The 24,689-nt window shown below is 40.4% G+C and overlaps 1 pseudogene; it reads right to left on the bottom strand.

Annotated features, from left to right (window-relative positions):
• Window positions 1–1,311: 1,311 nt before the first annotated feature.
• Window positions 1,312–24,689, bottom strand: part of LOC112267436 — a 52,987-nt pseudogene continuing 29,609 nt past the window's right edge.

Here is a 24,689-nt window from a genome sequence, read left to right as displayed (position 1 = left end):
GAACCAGATGTACCAGATGTAATATTAGGAGAAACGATGATGGGTTATAGGGCAGGGGTGTTGGCACTGTACCCCTTTCCATCCTCACAATTTTTCCCCGTAATAACAGACTATCAGTGTTGCCATAGGATACAAAAACTCTAGACTATGTGTTTATTATGGTGCCTTGGGGTTGCAGACAGGAGCTTTTAATCCAAGTTTGTAATTTGTCTGTCCGGCAGTTTTTTCCCTTCTTCAATTTCGTCGTCCTTCCAAGATACTTCCTATAGCTTCTCTGCCATAGCTAAAAATATTAATTGAACTATATCTTTGAACCATATCTTTGACCAAAAGCATTCTCACAAAGACAACCCTTCAGTTCAGAGAGTATTCCCTTCTTGCAACTCTTCATTGACTGATAGTTAATGTCCTTTCATTTGATTATGGCACATGAATACCTCAACTATTTACTATGCATTACCATTGGACCAATGGTACAGTTTCATGCTAACCCTCAAGCAATGTTCCATTTCGAACAATAAAGACAAATTGATTTTCCATCAAATTGACAAAAAGTAGGATTCCAAAACTAGGATTCCAAGAAATGTTTAGTGATTATCCCAACCTGTTCACCGGACGTGCTACCTGTCCCAGACCTGCTGTTTTCAACTCTCTAGAGACAGCAGGAGCGGTAGAGATATTCTTAATGATCGGCTATGAAAAGCCAACTGACATTTACTCCTGAGGTGCTGACTTGTTGCACCCTCTACAACCACTGTGATTATTATTATTTGACCATGCTGGTCATTTCTGAACATTTGAACATTTTGGCCATGTTCTGTTATAATCTCTACCCGGCACAGCCAGAAGAGGACTGGCCACCCCTCATTGCCTGGTTCCTCTCTAGGTTTCTTCCTAGGTTTTGGCCTTTTTAGGGAGTTTTTCCTAGCCACCCTGCTTCCACACCTGCATTGCTTGCTGTTTGGGGTTTTAGGCTGGGTTTCTGTACAGCACTTTGAGATATCAGCTGATATAAGAAGGGCTATATAAATAAATTTGATTTGATTTGATGACAAAAATTGTATCCTATTTTTGTCTTGCCAGTTACACTAATCATCAAGGTATTTTACACTCTAAAAATAGTCCTTACTTAGTCCTCATTCTGACCTCTGTGTAAATTTGAGATAAACACAATCTGGTATTGGCATAACTAAAAATAATGCTAATTCATATCCTGTCCAACAAACCATATATTTATTTTACTCTCCTCTCCATTCCTCCTGCAATACTCTCGTATTTTTTTTAATCTCTTCTCTCCCTGTCAGAATATCTTTAGCTCTTCTCTTTGTCTGTAGCTTTCTTTGACTCCCGTCTCCTACTGAGTGTGTTCCATTTCACTAATGCAGAGGTGAAGCCAGCTCGACTAGAAGAACAGGATCTCTCCGAATACACAAGGGGCCACAGAAATAATCGAAACACTGCAGAACCAGATAGGAATACAAACTCCAGTTAAGAACAAAGGAAATGGAAATCAATCATAAAATATGCAGATTTTTCTTCTTTTTTTGAAAGAGCAAGATGCAATCCCCCTTTGGGACTTCACCCTGCAACACTTTGCCATGTTAAAAATATATAAAGGAACATATGAAATGAAGCTTTTCAAATAAAGTGGGAAACCATAACACCTACTTAGTGTTGCATGTACGAAAATGTTTGGAAGCAGTCAGTTGCCAACATACTGTAATGCACCAGGCACACACTGACATTTACTCCTGAGTAAGTGCTGACCTGCTGCACCCTCTACAACCACTGTGATTATTATTATCTGACCCTGCTGGTCATCTATGAACATTTGAACATCTTGGCCATGTTCTGTTATAATCTCCACCCTGCACAGCCAGAAGAGGACTGGCCACCCCTCAGAGCCTGGTTCCGCTCTAGGTTTCTTCCTAGGTTCCGGCCTTTCTAGGGAGTTTTTCCTAACCACAGTGCTTCTACATCTGCATTGCTTTCTGTTTGGGGTTTTAGGCTGGATTTCTGTATAGCACTGTGTGACGTCAGCTGATGTAAAAAGGGCATTATAAATACATTTGATTGATGATGTTAGACACCCTAAGGCAGAGGTCATATCAGTCGACCTCTCTATGTGTTCAAGGCAAGTGCGGGGGCACCAGAAGCAGGGAGGAAAATGTTCAATGCTAGCCTCATTGTGGGTGGGTAGTGTCTTGTTTAGTGCATATATTAGTCGGGGTTTGAATGGGGTGGAAATAGTTGTTCTCTCGTAAAGGAAACAGCTGTATTTGTCAGTCTGGTGACACTTGAGGAGCTTGAGGAAGGTCTCCATCTTGTGCGGGTCCTTCTTGAAGCAGCTGAGCAGAGTGTAGTCCCTCAGAACTGACTCCAGCACCTCAGGCTGCAGGTTGTAAGGAGTCACGTCCTGCTCATAGTAGGAGGTGGCCAGCATGCCCTCATCCAGCATCTATAGTACACAGGAAGGACAGGACAGAGTAGACAGAGGGATGGGGGAGGAGAGAGGGAGGGAGGGGGAGAGAGGGAGAGGGAGAGGGGTGAAGTCAAGGAAATTAGCCATTGATAGAGGACTACGAGATGTGAGCAAATGAGTGCTCATGGATTTACATTATGTGAACATGCATTGGGCTTAAGAGGACAATGCGTAATGACACTGAAGTACCTTCCTGATGTGGACCACCACTCCTTTCTCCAAACTAAGGAGTTTTTCCGACAACAATTTGGTCTTGTTGAGTAGTGTCAGGAACGTCGTCATAATTATCCAAGGTGGTTTGCAGGTACACCGAAGGCTCAGACCAGGACTGGACCAGCATTAGGACTGAGTGGAGGAGCCACTTGTCCTGCACAACACAGTTTAGGGAGCACAGTTTGAGTTTTGTGACTATTGTGTACTGAACAGTACTGTATATTAGAAATAATTGATTTGCATTTGTGCTATTGTGCAGTTTTAGTATAGTCATGTAACTGGATTCAGCTAAAGCAATTATATACTAACCTAAAAATAATTACTCTCAAATCACAGAGGCACAGAGGCAATACCTTCAACAGTAAAGTCATCAATATATCTGACAGAAACATTACAGTGCTAAAAGTACAAGGAAAGGGGTTTCTGTACTCAATTAAACTTTTTGGCATTCAGTGTGGAATGCAAGGTCAGAAATTAGCCGAGGGGGATCTGGTCTTCAACTCGCAGTCAACGGACTGAACAATTATCGTCTCCCTGCTCCAAACTCACAGCGTTGCACTTGGCATTTGTACGATGTAGAGGATTAATTATAAAGATGCCTGTTTGAGCAATCCAAATCTTCCCACCTCAACCTTTATACGAGTGCTGCTGCTTTAGTTTCCAACTCACAGACTTAGCTGACCTTAAAATCTCTCAAGGGTCCGCCCCTTTTTAAAAATTTTGCCTAAAATGACATACCCAAAACTAACTGCCTTTACTCAAGCCCTGAAGATAGGATATGCATATTATTGGTACCATTTGAAAGGAAACACTTTGAAGTTTGTGAAAATGTGAAAGGAATGCAGGAGAATATAACACATTAGATCTGGTAAAAGATAATACAAAGAAAAAAACAACCTTTCTTTTGTATTGTTTTTGTACCATCATCTTTGAAATGCAAGAGAAAGGCCATAATGTATTATTCCAGCCCAGCTACAATTTAGATTTTGGCCACCTGTCACGACTTCTGCCAAAGTCGTTGCCTCTCCTTGTTCGGGCGGTGCTCGGCGTTCGACGTCACCGGTCTTCTAGCCATCATTGATCCATTTTTCATTTTCCATTGGTTTTGTCTTGTCTTCCCACACACCTGTTTTCAATCCCATTCATTACCTGTTGTGTATTTAACCCTCTGTTTCCCCTCATGTCTTTGTCAGAGATTGTTTTATTGTCAGTGTTGTTTATTTGTTGTATTGGTGCGTGACGGGTCCTCTTACCCATGTTTTTCATGTCTACACTTTTTAGTGTTATGGAGCATGTTCTGTGGACAGTTATTAAAAGACTCCATTTACACTCTATTTCGACTCTCCTGTGCCTTACTTTCCTGCCACCTATACACACGGCGCTGACACCACCAGATGACAGCAGTGTACGTGCAATGTTTTAGACTGATCAAATGAACCACTGCATTTGTGTTTAAAATTGTATCACGACTGCCCAAATGTGCCTTTGTTTATTAATAACTTGTCATGTTCAAAACTGTGCACTCTTCTCAAACAATAGCATGGTATTCTGTCACTGTAATAGCTACTGTAAATTGGACAGTACAGTTATATTAACCAGAATTTAAGCTTTCTGCCAATATCAGATATGTCTATGTCCTGGGAAATTGTATTGTTACTTACAACCTCATGTTAAATGCATTAGCCTATGTTAGCTCAACCATTCTATTGAAGGGACACCGATTCTGAAGAAGCTTTAAAGCTAAAGAGCCTTGGCTGGATCACAGTTAAAAGTGGTGTGTTGTTCAATGGTATTGGATTAGTGTGTTTGAAAAAAAATGCTCCTGCTACCTGCTCTCCTTAACTTGACCGGTGTTTTGGCATACTGCCCCACAATTTACTGCTTGTTTCTACAGTACCAACTTGTGAGTTGGTCATCTCCCGTTTGCATGGTGTATGTGCAGCCATGATCCATACAGTGATCAAATCCTCCACTTTCTCTCTGTTTGCCATACTGGTCATTTGACAGGTGTTTGTTGCTTGTCTGTTTGCCATTTCATGGGGTGTGCTTGTTTCAGGAGATGGGGTGCGGGCAGTATTTGCAAACCCACTGTAGCTTATAGCAAACTTTTAGTAAATTCCTGTCAAGAAGAGATACATGCAAGCTCAGTTAGCCTAGCTATCCTGTAGTTTCAAATGGAGGTCGCTAACGAATGGTTTCAATGCTGCAGGAGCTGTGTTTCTTTTGCTCTATTCCGGGGCAATGTGGACCATCCGGACATTCAATGTAGCAACTGTTTGCTTGCAGAGGAGTACAGAGGCGAAGTGGCTACTCTTAGCAAACAAGTAGCTATCTTACATTAGCTACTGGGGAATCCACGTCCATGTACTTTCCCTTTCTCTTCTACTCCAGTAGCTGGAAAATGGAGTTAGTAGGATGCTTCTGAATGACTTAGTGGATGATTCCTTTTCTTGAACTTGCCAACCAGCCATGGAGGCACATCACTCTCCATGGAAGTCGAAAGTAGCGGCCTTTAGTAATTGGGGCCTCCTTGGCAGTGGGAAGCCTGGACCGGATACAGACTTCAAACAGCTTTGCCGCCCTGGATCTGGAGGTTCCGTCACCTTCATCCCTGGTGGCTTTCGCTTCAAGATTGGATCCGGAGGTACCTTCGCCTTCATCCCCTGTCCTGACTCCCTCTCTGGTGGCGTCTACATGAATGAGGCTTCACTAGTTGTGGGAGGCTTGAACCGGATGCCATGACTTGTGAACATGCGAGATTCTGCCTCTCACCACCAACTGGAAAGCCAGCACTCCCCCGATGCTTTGCTTGGTGGCTTCAGCATTCTGTAAGGACCTACGCTGGAGTAGAGAAGCAGGTACGGGGAGTCAAACATTTAATTAGGAACAGACATGAAACAAGACAGGGACTGGCATCAGCGCACGGGTATACAAGGACAAGCGGGGAGCAGAGTGGAGGAACAGACAGATATAGGGGAGGTAATGACATCGGTGATTGAGTCCAATAATTGCTGATCCGCTTGACGGGGAAAGGCAGCTGTGCATAATAATGGTGTCAGGAGTGCGTAATGCTGGGGAGCCTGGATCCCTCGAGCGCCCGGGGGGGAAGAGCGGGAGCAGGCGTGACCGTACCAACCAGACTGTCTGGATGTCTGGGTGCATGACACTAGACCAGGTGTTTTGGTTATCTCAGAGACCTGGCTGAATAATTTCATTATGGATAAGGACTTTGCCATTGCGGACAACAACATTTTCAAATGTGATAGACAAATAAGTAGGGGGAGGGATGGCTGTTTATGTAAGATCTTACCTTATGGCATCATGCTTTCTTAACATCTCATTCCCAACACTGTGTGAGCTCTTGGTTATAAAAGTGTCCATAAGTCAAAATATGCATGTATTTATTGCTGCGGTTTACCACCCCCAGCTACTTTGGCGGAGGCTGTTGATATTATTTTGGATGATTTAAAACCCTTTCTGGTGTGTTAGGAGATCTAATTCTTGATTGGCTTACATGTGTCTCAGATCAGTTTAAGAATAACTGTCTTGACTTCAACTTGACTTGTCTGATAATGGAACCCACTCAGATGAAATAACCTAGAAAACTCCTCATTGATTTACCTTATCCTGACTAACCATTCCCGTAAGTATTTGGTTAGTGGTGTTTTTGCTGATTATATCAGTGACCACTGCCCTATGCTTGCATTAGTTACCAAATTGAAAAACTCTGACCCTCGTATAATTGTGAAAATATTTATTTTTAATTCTCACCCTAGGCAAGCTGTTTTCTACTAGCTGCATACCAGACTCTGTTTTGGCACTTACATGTTTTCTCATCCATTTTTACCTCTCTGGCTGATAAACATGCCACTCAGTGTCAAAAAACGAACTAATCCATGGTACTCTCCTATACTCTGACTTCCTCTTGATTACAAATCAAGGCTGGGCCAGTTGCCATGAGGGATGAGCAGTCAACCTCACATGACTTGTGAAATGGTAGTCAGGGTTTTTATTTTCGGCAACTCACAGAAACAGAAGTTCTTGCTGCCTTATTAGCTATTGACACCAAAAAGTCATTAGGGGCTAACAATTTGGACTCCTCTTTGCTTAAGAATGCAGCACCTCTCATTGCTGGCTCAGTAACACACATTATTTATTTAACTTAAGTATCATGGAATATTCCAAAAGTGTGGAAAGAATATTTTGTACTACCCCCCCATAAGGATGGGGATAGTAATGATCTTGATAATTGGCAACCCATTCCCAGGCTTCCTTGTCTTGCGACCCCAAGGTTCTATACTAGGGTCACTACTGTTTACAATCTATATAAATAACATTGGTACTGCTGTAAAACATACATATGTTCATTTGTATCCAAATGAAACAGTATAGTATTCCATTGCTCCATAGATTGGCCAAGTCTTTTCACGTTTGAAGTCTGATTGTTAAGCACTGCAGAGGTCACTATTGAATCTAAAGTTATTGCCAAATGCAAGCAAAACAAAATGCATGATTTTTTAAATAAATCACATGAACTGGATTTAAATGAAATTTGCAATTAGTTTGAACGGTACACAAATTGAGTGAGTTACTTCCTACAATACAGTATCTTTGTATCTGGCTTGATGATAAACTGTAATTTAAAAAATATGTCACTGAGCTGGTGAAGAAGTTCAAAGAAGGTTTCTTTTACAAAAACAAAGCATCTATGACTTTTGTTAATATCTATTTTAGATTATGGGGATATTATTTATAGGCATGCAACAGCATCTACACTTAAACCACTGAATGCTGTTGTCCATTGTCCCTTTAGGTTGATTACTGATGACTGTTATAAAACTCCCCTTTGTGTTCTGTATCAAAAAGTAGTTTGGGCCGCTTAGTATGTAAAGAGATAGCAGAATTTTCTTGTGTTTATCTACAAAGCACTCATGCAGAAACATCCTATGTATCTGTCATCATTAATTCAATTTAGACTTACAAATGACCAAATCCGGTCTAAGGCTTGGATAACACTGGAGGCCCCTTCGGTCTCCACAGAGTTGGGTGAAGCTGATTTTTTTTTTTTTTTAGCCCTGTATGTGGAACAACTTCCAGAGCTCTCTGAAATGAGATGTTCCGCCCCCCTTGGTCAGTTCAGAGTTGGACCTCTGTTGATAAATGTGTCTGTTTTTCTTAATATGTTTTGTGATTTGGTATATTGTATATTGTATGTGTTTGAATTATTTAAGCAGGGCTCATCTGTAAAAGAGACTATAGTGTCAGTATTTCTTCCCTGTCAAAATAAAGGTAGATAAAACACAAATAATTCTAACAATGGTGGGAACAAGATACAAGAATAATTAGGCACAACTCATTTTCAATCGGGGGAAACAATCCACCACAGAAGACAGGGACAGAAGACTCACTCATACGTTAAGTGACCATAACTTCAAAGCTACGCGCTGTTTCTATGTCCCGCCAAGGCTGTTTTGCTCTATGGGGCTACACATAGAGGCACGTGTATGTGTGTGTGTGTGTGTGTGTGTGGAGTCCCACAATCATACACACAATCATAGAAGGAAGACATCTCAATCACCAGAAATTAAGACGAAAGTCCAAACAAACACAGAGAGAGAGAGAGAGAGAGAGAGAGAGAGAGAGAGAGATCCCCAGATAGCCCTTCTGACAACCCCCATCCACTGAGGACACACAAAAGCCAGAAAGTTGCTCCTCTTTGACTCAAATGGCAAATACATTCAAGAAAATAAACTTTTCCCCAAACACAAAGTTGCTAAACATTGGTGCCCAAAAACTAGGCATTCCCTGGAGCTGTTGTCAGAGAAAAGACTAGGGTCCCCCCCAGAAAGATCATAATTCACACAGCCACAAATGACCTGAGGGGCTAGCTGGAAAGGGTGGCCACAGCACTCAAGGTAGTGATTAAAAAAGCTTCTTCCACTTTCACCAACACACAAGTGGTTATCTCCACCCTGCTACCACCATACAGAGGGTGAATGCAAGCATTTCGCGAGACTGTGCCTCAAAACCTAATGTCTACTTGGCCCACCACTCCACCCTGGACTTGAATAGCATTTATGACCAGGTCCACCACTACAAGGCAGCAATCCCAACTTTTGCCAGGACCCTGAAGGACTTCAACCTCAACCCTAGCCCCAGCACCTCACACAGGAGCAACAGAGCAACGGACACCCCAGCCAGACCAGCGAGACACCCTCCCAGACCTGCAAGACCCTCTCCCGAAATACCTGCACCGAGACCACAGCATCACCAGCCACATCCCAACCAACTAAGACCCCCCCCAAGAAAATCCTGGCCACACCCTATATAGGCTCCCCCATATGTTAGACATATGCCCCTTTTGCCCACCCCATGCCCCCCCAGCAAGGACCTCGACATGACAGCAGGACAAATGCCCAGGTCGTTAGCAGAGCAACAGGCCCAACCCCCACTAGTTTACCCACCCAAGCCCCATCCTGCGACACAAAACCACACAAAAACAACACTAGACACTATGGAACACAACGTTTTTACTATCTCATCCTGGAATATACAAGGTCTGAGGTCATCTGTCTATGGCCTAAAGAGCAGGAACCCAGACTTCACTGGTTGCTCTCTAGGTTACAGAGATCTGGTAGTCCCCATCCACCAAACTACCAGGGGAGAGACTTAGGGGGTATGCTAAGTTGATATAGAGCAGACCTAACCCACTCTATTAAATTAGTCAAAAGAGGAACATTTTACATCTGGCTAGAAATTAATAAGGAAATGATCTCAACAGAGAAAAATGTCATCATGTATGCTACCTATGTGTGCTACCCTAGTCTGTGGCGACCTAAATGCCCGAACTGGACAAGAACCCGACACCCTCAGCACCAGAGGTGGGACCAAGTCATTGTTTTACAAGTCACAAGTAAGTCTCAAGTCTTAGCACTCAAGTCCCAAGTCAAGACAGGCAAGTCCGAGTCAATTCTCAAGCCAAGACCGTCAAGTATCAAGTCAAGTCTCAAGTCCTAAACTTTGAGTTTCGAGTCCCAAACAAGTCATAATGTGCTCTTCACCAAATGTAATACCATTTCATATTTTTAACAACAGTAATAGTTAGTATATTACATTTACACAAATCATGATGGCTTTTAAATATATCTATATATATATATATATTACTTTCCAAATTAACATTATATTTCTGTGGAAATACATGGGTAGCCATGAGAAAGACCGCCCCAATAGTGTTCGACTATCGTGGATTGCTATGGGGTGCAATCGGGCCAACCAACCAACCAACCAACCCTCTCTCACTCTCTCTCTCTCTCTCTCTCTCTCTCTCTCTCTCTCGTTACAGTAGGCTAACGTATGTCAATGGTTTTAGGAACAGCAGTAACATCAGGCAGGATTTAGGCTTCCAACTGCTTAGCCAGTTGTAGCTCAATCTTGGGTGCAATGATCAGGTTCCCGCACTGACTGACTGTGTGGAGGGTCATTGATTTAACGTTATGTTAGCCTACATGATACACCAGTAAAGTAATAAAATATACAGCTGTTGGCTTTATTAGCCACGACTTACCGTTCTTTGTGCAGCTTCAAATGTCAAACAAAGTTGGAAATTGTTGCGCCTCCGTCTGTAATTTTCTTCCCGCATGTTTTGCAAGTTGCAATCCATTTTTTGTTGGTACAGCGTCATCTTTATATCCAAAAATAATAATTTGGAGTTATCATCTTTCGAAGGGCTCCATCTGCACTGCCACGTACAACTTTTCCTCAGCTGGCACAATTTGATTGGCTGCTGTCCGATTCCAACTGTAATCCGTTAAATGAACAGTTGATGTGCTACACACTGTTTTTAAAGTCAAAGACATCATATTTGTGACTGGAGTCTGACTCGAGTCCAAGTCATGTGACTCGAGTCCACACCTCTGCTCAGCACACAGGGGGACAAACACCTACCTGGAGGTGACAGCATTCCCTCCCTTATATGCCCCCCTAGATACAACTATGACAACGTAACCAACAAAAACGGGTCACAAATCCTACAGCTCTGTCGGACGCTGGGTATTACGTAGTCAATGGCAGGCTTCGAGGGCACTGCTACAGTAGGTACACGTATAGCTCATCTCTTGGCAGTAGAACTGTTGACTACTTTATAATCGACCTCAACCCGGAGTCTCTTAGAGCGTTCACAGTCAGCCCATTGACACCCCTATCAGATCACAGAAAAATCACAGTCTACTTAAACAGAGGCATCAAAGCCAAATGAACTGAATAATATTAAGAAATGCTATAGATGGATGGAAAGTAGAGTGGAAATCTACAAAAAACTATTAGGCAACAACAAATTGAATTCCTTCTGGAAGATTTCCTGGACAAAATATTTCACTGTAATAGTGAAGGTGTAAATATAAAAATGTCAAGCGGACCACCTAAGAAAATTAACAACGATGACAAATGGTTTGATGATGAATGCAAAAACCTAAGATACATACCTATCCAACCAAAAATATAGAGACTCAGAAAACCTGAGCATACACCTTCTCTATGGTGAATCACTAAAACAATACAGAAATACACTACGGAAAAATAGCACGTCAGAAATAAGCTCAATGTAATTGAAGAATCCATGGACTAACCACTTCTGGGAAAAATGGAAAACACTAAACAAAAAAACAACAACATGAAGAATTATCAATCCAAAATGGAGATGTATGGGAAACCACTTCTCCACTCTTTTTGGCCCTATAACAAAGCACAATCAGCTAAAACATATACAGTACATGATCAAATACAAATCTTAGAATCAACAATTAAAGACTACCAGAACACACAGAACACATTCTCCAATTACATTGAATGAAATGCAGGACAAAATACAAACCCTTCAACCCAAAAAGGCCTGTGGTTTTGATGGTATCCTAAATGAAATGATAAATTATACAGACGACAAATTCCAATTGGCTATACTTAAACTCTTTAACATCATCTTCAGCTCTGGCCTCTTCCGCAATATTTGGAACCAAGGACTGATCACCCCAATCCACAAATGTGGAGACAAATTTGACCCCAATTACTACCGTGTAATACCTTGGGAAAATCCTCTATATTATCATTAATTAACAGCAGACTCGTGCATTTCCTCAGTGAAAACAATGTACTGAGCAAATGTCAAATTGGCTTTCTACCAAATTACTGTACGGCAGACCACATATTCACCCTAATTGACAAACAAACAAAACAAAACAAAGGCAAAGTCTTCTCATGCTTTGTTTATTTCCAAAAAGCTTCTGACTAAATTTTGCATGAGGGTCTGCCATGCAAATTGATGTAAAGTGGTGTTGGGGAAAAAACATACGACAATTGGCAAAAAAAAACACATTTCTTTCCACAGGGCCGATGGGTGAGATAGGGATGCAGCTTAAGCCCCATGCTCTTCAACATATATACCAACAAATTGGCAAGGGCACTAGGACAGTCTGCAGCACCCGGCCTCATCCTACTAGAGTCTGAAGTCAAATATCTACTGTTTGCTGATGATCTGGTGCTTCTGTCACCAACCAAGGAGGGCCTACAGCATCACCTATATCTTCTGCACAGATTCTGTCAGACCTTGGCCCTGACAGTGCATCTCAGTAAGATAAAGATAATGGTGTTACAAATAATGTCCAGTTGCCAGGACCACAAATACAAATTCCATCTAGACACCATTGCCCTAGAGCACACAAAAACTTTACATACTTTGACCTGAACATCAGCAGCACAGGTAACATCCACAAAGCTGTTGTCACGACTTCCGCCAAAGTCGGTCCCTCTCCTTGTTCGGGCGGCGTATGGCGGTCGATGTCACCGGTCTTCTAGCCATCGCCGATCCACCTTTCATTTTCCATTTGTTTTGTCTTGTCTTCACACACACCTGGTTTCATTTCCATCATTACATGTTGTTATTTAACCCTCTGTTCCCCCCATGTCCTTGTTCTTATCTGTTGGCCTCATCCATGTCTCTCCTGCATGATTTGCTGTACCATATGAACTTGTTGCAATCTGATGCAAATTTAAATGTCATTAAAAAACAACATTGAGACCTCTCGCTGTCCTCTGCCGTGCCCTGATTGTATTACCGCTGATGATATCTGGAAATGTGCATGTACCACCTGGCCCATCTACAATTCTGACTTGTGCTCTGATATCTGTTCACTGATTTCATCCGTCGTAAAAGCCTGTGTTTTCTGCACTTTAACTCTAGAAGCTTATTACCTAAAATGTATGAATTGAAAGTGTGTGTTCACAGCTCCAATCCAGATGTGTTGTTCATTACTGTAACTTGGTAAAGAAAGGATGTGTATGCTTTGGGGACCTTTAACTTCTTGGTTAAAGGTCCCCAAAGCATACTTCTTGGTGACAGGGGGCAGTATTTTCACATCTGGATGCTACCAATGCTACCACTGGGAATGTGATCTAAGAAATCAAATCTGAAATAAATAATTCTCTCTTTACTATTATTCTGACATTGTATGTTCTTAAAATAAAGTGGTGATCTTAACTGATCTAAGATAGGGAATTTTTACTATGATTTTTACTATTTACTATGTCAGGAATTGTGAAAAACTGAGTTTAAAAGTATTTGGCTAAGGTGTATGTAAACTTCCGACTTCAACTGTACCTTAAAAGTAAAAGTGAATGTCTCCCGGTAAAATACTAATTGATTAAAAGTCTAGAATATACTTAAGTATGAAGGTAAAAGTATGAAACACTTCAAATTCCTTATATTAAGCAACCCAGATGGCACAATTTTCTTGTTTTTTAAATTTTTGGATAGCCAGGGACACACAGTCAGACAAAATTTACAAACTAAGCATTTGTGTTTAGTGAGTCTGCCAGATCAGAGGCAGTAGGGATGACCAGGGATGTTCTCTTGATAAATGCGTGAATTGGACCATTTTCCTGTCCTGCTAAGCATTCAAATTGTAACGAGTACCTTTCGGTGTCAGGGAAAATGTAAGTAGTAAAAAGTACATTATTTGGTTTAGGAATGCAGTGGAGTAAAAGTAATGAAAAATATAAATAGCAAAGTAAAGTACAGATTCCCCCAAAAACGACTTAAGTATAAATTTAAAGTATTTTTACTTAAATACTTTACACCACTGCTGGTCACATTGGATTAAAATCAGATGAGAGAGGACCTTATTTGTTTCAGAGACTTTGTCTGGTGTATTTGTTGACTGTTGACAGTTGTTGAGAGATTCCTTCAAATTTCTCCCATGTGCCTAATGATACCCCATAATACACCAATTTACTAGATACTATGGTAAAGGAGATGTCTGAAAACTCTATTATGGTGAAGAAGTCCTGGTGAGAACCAGTCCGTCTCCCCCAGCAGCCAGAGCTGCCCATTTTACAGTAATGACTCTGTTTGGTTGTCATTGGCAGCACACATTTAGAGCGTGGATAATTCTTTATAAAACTAATCCCGTTGAAATAAAGCCAAGGTAGGTGGGCGTAGGACATCATTAAATCCGGCATATGACATTTTTGTCTCTGATTACTGAGTGTCCTACATACAGTGTTATGGTCCCCCAAACCCACACCATTAAATGTGTTAATCCATTCTGATAATTAAAATAAGTGATCTGCCCTGTCTGTTGATTGGAAAATTAAATCCCCTTAGTTGGCGTCATGCACATTTTAGTGGATCCAATTTCTCTGATCTTCGAAAGAGTGGCATTTTTAGACTTTAAAAAAATGAAAGCATTTTTAGACCATTCAATTAAACTGTAATCTAAGATTTTTCTTACAAAAACAATACAAAAACATAAATGTCTTGATTTTCTCTGAAGTAATGGTGAGAAGAAAAAAAAGGAATTGAGAAAGCAAACTTTCTGATATCTCAGTGTAAACTTGTTTTTCCATTGCATTGTTGTTTTTAGCTGTATTGATTAGGTATTTGGGATGTTTGCAGTGTATTGAGAATGTGTTCAGCTTTAAAAATAATAATTGTGCACTAAAATTACAATAAGTTAACTTGAGTTAACTGATTAACCTCTGACATCCCTTTTTTCTACGATCAATATCTACAGAATTATTTTTTTTACTTCAATGCTCAAGATCAGCTCGTAGCATTCCATGTACAGCACTACGCCAATCCACTGCATGTACTGTGCCTTGAGAAAGTATTCACACCCCTTGACGTTTTCCACATTTTGTGGTATTCAAATGGATTTAATTGAGATTTTTGGTCAACAATCTACACAAAATACTTTAATGTCAAAGTGAAAAAATTAAATCTAACATTTGTTTAATAAAACACTAATATATATTGATTAGATAAGCATTCAACCCCCTGAGTCAGTACATGTTATAATCACCTTTGTCAGGAATTACAGCTTTGAGTCTTTCTGTGTAAGTCTCTAAGAGCTTTCCGCACCTGGATTGTGCAACATTTGCCCATTATTCTTTTCAAAATTCTTCAAGCTCCAGACAACCATTTTCAGATCTTGCCATAGATTTTCAAGCAGATTAAAGTCAAAACTGTAACTCCGCCACTCAGGAACATTTTCTGTCTTCCCGGTAAGCAACTCCAGTGTGGATTTGGCCTTGTGTTTTTGGCTATTGTCCTGCTAATAGGTGAATTTATTTCCCAGTGTCTAGTGGAAATCAGACTGAACCAGGTTTTCCTATAGGATTTTGCCTGTGCTTAGCTCCATTCCATACATTTCTATCCTAAAAAACTCCCAGTCCCTAACGATTACGAGCATAGCCATAATATGATGCAGCCTCCACTATGCTTGAAAATATGAAAAGTGGTACTCAGTAATGTGTTGCATTGGATTTAACCCAAACATAACACTTTGTATTCAGGACAAAAAGGTAATGCTTTTGCAGTTTTACTTTTGTGTATTGTTGCAAACAGGATGACTGTTTTGGAATATCTTTTACAGAGAATTGTATGTGTGGGTATATAGATGAGGTAGTCATTCAAAAATCATGTTAAACACTATTATTGCACACAGAGTGAGTCCATGGAAACTATTATGTGACTTGTTAAGCACATTTTACTCATGAACTTATTTAGGCTTGCCATAACAAAGGGGTTAAATACTTATTGACTAAAGACATTTCAGCTTTTCATTTTTTTGTAATTTCTAAACATTTTGAAAAACAAAATTCTACTTTGACTTTATAGGGTATTGTGTGTAGGCCAGTGACAAACAAATAAAACATGCATCTATTATAAATTCAGGCTGTAACACAACAAAATGTAGAAAAAGTCAAGGGGTGTGAATACTTTCTGAAGGCACTGTATATTGTACATCTACAGTATAACGGCTTAACTCCCACCCCCAATGTCCCATTAATCTTTACAGTAACATTTTATACCAGCATGTTTGGGATAACACATATAACAGCATATCCTCTCTATGATAATTGAAACACAGGGGAAGGTGTTGTATTTGCGGTCTCCATGCATACAACATGCATGAAGTTCAAGTCTCACATTTATTTCCCACGTTTATTTGATTAAATCTTACCTGAGGGGTCAAGGAGTGAGCAGAGTGCCTTGTGTAATCAGCAGCTGGTCACACATTCAGTGAATGAGAGATGGTTCAGGAAGGAATTTGAAGATGCAGAGGACTGTAACAATACATTGACAGATGTCACCAAGGTGTCATCTATTCACACTTCTTCTTTAGACACCTGCAGTCCACTTCACCTGTCCACCCTATCGGTGTTTCAGAAGCTTGGTTTCCAGCTTCTTATTTTCTGTTCTTCTTTGTTCTCTCCAGTAATATAATATTGTGATGGAGTTTAAGAAAACAAATGACACATACAATACCAGTCATAAGTTTGGACACACCTACTCATTCAAGGGTTTTTCTTTATTTGTACTATTTTCTACATTGTAGAATGATTTTGAATATGTCAAAACTATGGAATAACATATGGAATCATGTAGTAACCAAAAAAGTGTAAAAACAAATCAATAAATGTTTTACATTTGAAATTCTTCAATGTAGCCACCCTTTGCCTTGATGACAGCTTTGCACACTTTTGGCATTTTCTCAACCAGCTTCACAAAGTAGTCACCTGTAATGCATTTCAATTAACAGGTGTGCCTTGTTAAAAGTTAATTTGTGGAATTACTTTCCTTCTTAAGACCAGGCACCACACGCTAATAGGGATGTTTTTCTTTACTCTCATCAGACTGAAACTTTACCAGTTGAAAGTATACATAAATACAATATATTATTGTATTATATGAATGGCAGCTTAATTAAATAGTACCCGCAAAAACACCAGTCTCAACATCAACAGTGAAGAGGTGACTCCGGGATGATGGCCTTCTAGGCAAAGTTTCTCTGTCCAGTGTGTGTGTTCTTGTGCCCATCTTAATCTTTTCTTTTTATTGGCCAGTCTGAGATATGGCTTTTTCCTTGCAACTCTGCCTAGAAGGCCATCATCCCGGAGTCACCTCTTCATTTTTGATGTTGAGACTGGTGTGTTGCAGGTACTATTTAATGAAGCTGCCAGTTGAGGACTTGTGAGGCTTCTGTTTCTCAAACTAGATACTCTAATGTACTTGTCCTCTTGCTCAGTTGTGCTCCGGGGTGTTCTGACGACAACGACAAGGGGATGTTATCATTTGACATACTATCATATACAGGTTCCATTTTCTGTGCAGCCTCTCTATTTAAATTTTTTTTATGGCCTCCAAGGTTTTTGTGACAGGGTGGATCTTCATCATTTTCTATGGCTCACTCGTACCAGCACCAATGCACAAATCCCGTAGTTGGAAGGGAATCCTCTCTTGTGCCATGTGTCATCGAAGGATACATGAATGTCTATGATGGCATCCTTATCCTCCTTCAGAAGCTCTGCTATGTCTGGGTCTATATCTGTGTATGCTCTTCTAATTATCTTTGCAGCGCTCTCCGTTGACTGTAGCTCTCTGAATCTCTGCAACTAAAGTGGGGGGAAAAAATACTTATTATGTCTTGTTGACATTACAGAGATAACTGCAGGACTAAATATCAGCATGTTACCCTATGTAAATATTAACATATCAGCATGTATTTATTTACTTTATGTAAAGCTAATTTCTCACTATTCACATTAGGCTACAGCCCTATGACACTGTAGGCCTATGTGACAGTCTCATTGTAGAGTTATGTTTTCCTGTCACTCTGTTTTGTTAACTTTGAATACATTTGCTGGAGCAAGGAAATGAATATTATTCATACACGGCAAGTCACTTGACAATAATGTGCTACTCTAACTTTTAATTTCCTGTCACTCTCCTGTCATGTCTCTAATATGAGCTGATAAGCAAGGAAGGAATCCCTAGGACTTTGCTTATTTTCTTTAGAGCTGCATAACCAAGTACATGTTTGTGGGCTAGAAGAACCATCCTCACATTTTTATCAAATGACACATCTCCACTGGAGCATTCCTGTAGCCTGGAGGAAGTGTACACACCCCTCCTAAATGCATCACGATCACCTTCACAGTCTGCACATTCTATCATGACAGAATTACAGAATCACTGGTTGGTGATTTTCAGTCCAGTGGGGCAACTCAAATCATATACAAGTTGGTTTATTTAAGATGTGGAATAAAAGCCACTGTTGGCTGGCTGCTATCTGTTTAATCGCTGCTAGTTGTCATCTTCATCTCAACTAATTTGCGTCTCAACGAGATGCTGTGGGCTACCTCCTTTTCCTCCTCTACCTGTACTGCCACTGCCTCAATCGGCAGATCAGGCAATATTTTTGTTTCATTCACTGCTTTTCTCACATTGGCTAACAGATCACCTATTTTTATTCACATACTGTAGGTATATTCTTTGAGATTTTCTCATTTTGTCTCTCTTTACGTTGAGAGACAAAGAAATGCTGCGCGGCACGTGAGGCACTTTAACCATTCAGGTTGCCGGAAAGAGCCTTTAAATGCCAGTAACCAATCGGATGTCAGGAAATTACTAATCTTTCAGCCCGAAGCACTACGTCTACAAAGGTTATAGCCATGTATGGAATAGCTAATGATATGCTCCGGAAAACAAGCTTTTGAATGATATATGATTCAACATGGAGAGTTAATAAGCTAGAAGCAGTTTAAGTTCTACATGAAACATGCTATCAAGAATGAGATTTATGGTAGGTGTAGTTGATGGAGTTTGGATACAATTCTACAAGTAAAGTATTTATACATATTATTCATGCCAATTCATTTGTGCATTTTATGTAAGTATGGAATTTATAGTTGAAAAATATCCCAAAGTCTGAAAATTGACAGATGGAAGCAAAATCACAATATATGCCTGTGGTGCCTGGCCTTAATGCGTTTGAGCTGATCAGTTGTATTCTAACATGGTAGGGGTGATATACAGAAGATAGCCCTATTTGGTAAAAGACCAAGTCCATATTATGTCAAGAACAGCTCAAATAAGATAAGAGAAACGACAGTCCATCATTACTTTAAGACCTGAAGGTCAGTCAATCTGGAACATTTCAAGAACTTTGAAAGTTTCTTAAAGTGCTGTTGCAAAAACCATCAAGTGCTATGATGAAACTGGCTCTCATGAGAACAGCCACAGGAAAGGAAGACCCAGAGTTACCTCTGCTGCAGAGGACAAGTTCATTAGATTTACCAGCCTCAGAAATTGCAGCCCAGATAAATGCTTGACAGAGTTCAAGTAACAAACACATCTCAACATCAACTGTTCAGAGGAGACTGTGTGAATCAGACCTTAATGGTCAAATTGCAGTAAAGAAACCACTACTAAAGGACACCAATAATAAGAAGAGACTTGCTTGGGCCATAAACATGAGCAATGGACATTAGACCAGTGGAAATCTGTCCTTTGGTCTGTTTTTTTGGTTCCAACCATCTCTGTGAGATGCAGGGTAGGTGAACGGATTATCTCTGCATGTGTGGTTCCCACCGTGAAGCATGGAGCAGGAGGTTTGTTGGTGTGCGGGTGCTTTGCTGTTGACACTGTCTGTGATTTATTTAGAATTCAAGGCACACTTAACCAGATTGGCTACCACAGCATTCTGCAGCGAAACACCATCCCATCTGAATTGCGCTTAGTGGGACTGCCATTTGTTTTACAACAGGACAACAGGACAATGACACAACACACCTCCAGGCTGTGTAAGGGCTATTTGACCAAGGAGAGTGATGGAGTGCTGCATCCGATGACCTAGTCTCCACAATCACCTGACCTCAACCCCATTGAGATGGTGCTAGATATACACTACTGTTCAACATGTTCTGGTCACTTAGAAATGTCCTTGTTTTTGAAAGAAAAGCACATTTTTTGTCCATTATAATAACATCAAATTGATCAGAAATACAGTGTAGACATTGTTAATGTTGTAATTGACTATTGTAGCTTTAAACGGCAGATTTTTTATGGAATATCTACATAGGTGTACAGCAACCTTCACTCCTGTGTTCCAATGGCACGTTGTGTTAGCTAATCCAAGTTGATAATTTTAAAAGGCTAATTGATCATTAGAAAACCCTTTTGCAATTATGTTAGCACAGCTAAAAACTGTCCTGATTAAAACTGGCCTTCTTTAGACTAGTTGAATATCTGGAGCATCAGCATTTGTTGGTTCGATTACAGGCTCAAAATGGCCAGAAACAAAGAACTTTTAAAACTTGTCAGTCTATACCTGTTCTGAGAAATTAAGGCTATTCCATGCGAGAAATTGCCAAGAAACTGAAGATCTTGTACAACGCTGTGCACTACTCCCTTCACAGAACATAGCAAACAGGCTCTAACCAGAATAAAAAGAGGAGTGGGAGGCCCCGGTGCACAACTGATCAACAGGACAGGTACATTAGTGTCTAGTTTAAGAAACAGACACCTTACAACTCCTCAACTGGCAGCTTCATTAAATAGTACCCGCAACACACCAGTCTCAACATCAACTGGGAAGAGGCGACTCCGGGATGCTGACCTTCTAGGCAGAGTTGCAAAGAAAAATCCATAGCTCAGACTGGCCAATAAAAAGTAAAGATTAAGATGGGCAAAAGAACACAGAAACTGGACAAAGGAAGATTGGGAAAAAAGTGTTATGACAGACGAATCTAAGATTGAGGTGTCATGATCAAAAAGAAGAACATTTGTGAGACGCAGAAAAAAGGAAAAGATGCTGTAGGAGTGCCACCTGTCAAGCATGGTGGAGGCAATGTGATGGTCTGGGGGTGCTTTGGTGGTGATAAAGTGGGAGATTTGTACAGGGTAAAAGGGCTCTTGAAGGAGGAAGACTATCACTCCATTTTGCAACGACATGTCATACCCTGTGCACTGCGCTTAATTGGAGTCAATTTCATCCTACAACAGGACAATGACCCAAATCACAGCTCCAAACTATGCAAGAACTATTTATTGAAGAAGCAGTCAGCTGGTATTCTGTCTATAATGGAGTGGCCAGCACATTCACCGGATCTCTACCTCACGGAGCTGTTGTGGGAGCAGCTTGACCATATGGTACGTAAGAAGTGCCCATCAAGCCAATCCAACTTGTGGGAGGTGCTTCAGGAAGCATGGGATGAAATGTCTTCAGTTTACCTCAACAAATTGACAACTAGAATCCCAAAGGTCTGCAAGGCTGTAATTGCTGCAAATGGAGGATTCTTTGACGAAAGCAATGTTTGAAGGACACAATAATTATTTAAATGAAAAACCATTATTTATAACCTTATTTAAAGATGTCATCAAGGCAAAGGGTGGCTACTGTACTTTGGCTACTGTACTCAAATATAAATATAAAATATATATGGTTTTGTTTAAAACTTTTATGCTTACTACATGATTCCATATGTGTTATTTCATAGTTTTGATGTCTTCACTATTATTCTACAATGTAGAAAATAGTTTAAAAAAAACAACAACAAAAACTTGAATGAGTGGGTGTGTCCAAACTTTTGACTGGCATACCAAAAAAGTTAGTACTTTGGAAATCAAATGAAAAAGACAACAAGGTATTGTAAGTAAAAAACTAAACCAAACATATTTAGGGAGTTATTTATTTTGGTAAAAAAACAAACAACATTTGAATGCAATTTGAATGCTTTAGTGTTGCTTGAAGCTTTTCCCCAGAGTTAATTGCCTTTTCCAGAATTGCATGAATTACTCCTTGCTTTCATCACAACAGTGACAAATGAAGATGCTTAGGATTTTCTCTATTTTCTGTTGCTTGAGTCAACTGTTTGAAGATTGTTTGTATTTGGTATTCTTTATACATTGGTTGTACTGTCAGAAAACATTACTCAACCTTGATAAGTATAAGGTACACAGGTTTACAAATTCTCTGGGCAATTATTCAATATCCTCCCAGTCGCAACTCTATTTATCAAACTGTATAGCTCTCTAACGCTGAACAATGAATCCAGTGACTTGGGAATAAAGAAATCATGTGGAACCCACAAGTCATAAACAGCAACTGCACATTTTTTTGTGTGCACTGTGAATTTCATACTCTAAGTGTAAAAAACATTAAGAACACCTGCTCTTTCCATAATATGGGGCGGCAGGGTAGCCTAGTAGTTAGAGCGTTGGACTAGTAACCGAAAGGTTGCAAGATCAAATCCCTGAGCTGACAAGGTGCAAATCTGTCATTCTGCCCCTGAACAATGCAGTTAAAACCCACTGCTTCCAGGCCAGCATTGAAAATAAGGATTTGTTCTTAAAGTGACTTGCCTAGTTAAATGAAGGTAAAATAAATGTAAAAAATATGCACTATCCAGGTGAACGCTATGATCCCTTGTTGATGTCACTTGTTAAATCCACTTCAATCAGTGTGGATGAAGAGGAGGAGACAGGTTCAAATGTATTTTTAAGCTTTGAGACAATTGAGCCATGGATTGAGCCTTGTATGTGTGCGTTTCAGAGGGTGAATGTGTAAGACACAATATTTAAGTGCCTTTCAACGGGGTATGGTAGTACTCACACCGTTTTGAGTGTGTCAAGAACTGCACCGCTGCTGGGTTTTTCACAATCAACAGTTTCCTGTGTGTATCAAGAATAGTCTACCAACCAAAGGACATCCAGCCAACTGTGGGAAGCATTGGAGTTAACATGGGTCAGAATCCCTGTCGAATGCTTTCGACACCATGTAGAGTCCATACCCCAACGAATTGAGGCTGTTCTTCAGTACAGTCTATTTGAAGATGTTAGACACATTATTGTACTGGGACTTGCTCCACAAAGAAACAGACATGCATTGTAAATGGCTGTAATACAATATTGGTTGAATACAAATTGCATGGCTTGTGGATGGAAAATATCTATCTGTGAGAGATGATGTAAATGTACATTTCACCTTGGAAAACCAAGTACAGGATCTAGAAATCATAGGGCTTCCTCTGTGGAATAAAATAACAGAAGAAAAGTAGAGCATACAGTGAGTGGACAAAACATTAGGAACACATACCTAATATTAAGTTGCATCTCACAGATAGATATTTCCCATCCACAAGCCATGCAATTTGTATGCAAGTCCCAGTACAATAATGTGTCTAAGACCTTCAAATAGCATTCTGGAGTCCAATGACACATTCAAGACCATACCATTGATATGGCTTTTGTCCATCTTCACCCAGTCACTGTTCATTTCTACCAGCATACTGTTTGTATGAAAACTTGTAGCCTTGTGTCTCTGCCTGGTGTTGGTGTGAGAATCAGATATGCCGGACTCTCAACAGACAGAAGGAGATTGTTTGATCCTATCTCCAAGGGTTGTGGGGAAGAAGACAACCAGACTCAATATGGATGCCCTTGAGGCCAGCAGAACAGAACAGGTTTTGGCTTGTGCTGCTAACTCGTGTCTAGAAGCGGGCCTTGCGTCCTCTTGACATGTGGAGTGTGCCTGTTTGCCTAAGTGTGCACAGCCACTTTACCCCTAACAGAGAGCTCTGGGAAGAGTACACACATTCATATTTATTATGCTCAAATTTCAGGGCAATTATGAGTTGGCTTCCCCTCCTTCCTCCCGATGGTTGATCGGCACCGACCGTAATCAATTTGGGAGTCATCAGCTCTGAAATTAGACTGTGGGGATGGGATAGCGAGGGAGAGGAGAGGCAGTAGGGCAGAGGGAGGTGGGAGTTGGGACACTGCTTGCAGTGGCTCACCAAAGGGGGGCTTTAGGGGAAATGATGATTGCAGTTGCTCAAAAAAATGCACAGTGTAAAAACAGACAAATTGACAAAGGGCTGTACCACAACCGGCTGCGATCGGGAGTCCCATAGGGCGATGCACAATTGGCCCAGCATTGTCCGGGTTTGGAAAATAAGAATTTGTTCTTAACTGACTTGCCTAGTTAACTAAAAATGTTGATGAGGTCTGAGTAAAACGGAATTTTACTACAGGGACCAGAAGTTACCACAGAGCTGGGGGGGAAACTTTCCGTTGTCACTCATTCAACGTGTTCCTTAAATAACTACTGTAGTAAATACCATCTGTGTTCCTCTGATTTGGCTTGCTTGATAAATGATCATCATTACGATTTCATATGAGCAAAATCACGAAGCCAACGGGTGGGGGATCAGCCTGGGGTTTGTTCTACGCCATCTTATTTGTTCAAGAGATGAGAAACAGAGAAAGTAGGCAATGTGAAGTTCTTTAATGAGAACTTTGAAATACAAAGAGACAGTCAATTTTGCAGTGCAATATTCATAGTCCTTAGGCAGCGAGGAGTACTACAGATTCATATAATTACGCTTCTTTACGACTGCTGCATTTAGGTCACCATGTTTTTTATCATCATGGAGTGGAACACAAGTAAACATTGGGAAAAATAAATATTTAATGTGTTCCAAGAAAGAAAGGAGCTATTTTGATTAAACCTTTTATGTTCCAATTAGCATTGCTGAGTGTGCTTTAGAAAACACCAGGATAGACTAATTAATGGATCCTGGTAATACTAAACCACACTTTTAATGGTTTTTGTTAATTCCTCCTAATTAATGAAAGCAGACACAACTAAGTACAAGA

The sequence above is a fragment of the Oncorhynchus tshawytscha genome, linkage group LG14 (genome assembly GCF_018296145.1).
Source record: "Oncorhynchus tshawytscha isolate Ot180627B linkage group LG14, Otsh_v2.0, whole genome shotgun sequence".
Taxonomy (NCBI): domain Eukaryota; kingdom Metazoa; phylum Chordata; class Actinopteri; order Salmoniformes; family Salmonidae; genus Oncorhynchus; species Oncorhynchus tshawytscha.
Note: the sequence above shows the minus strand (reverse complement) of the source record. Positions and strands in the feature narration are given on the sequence as shown.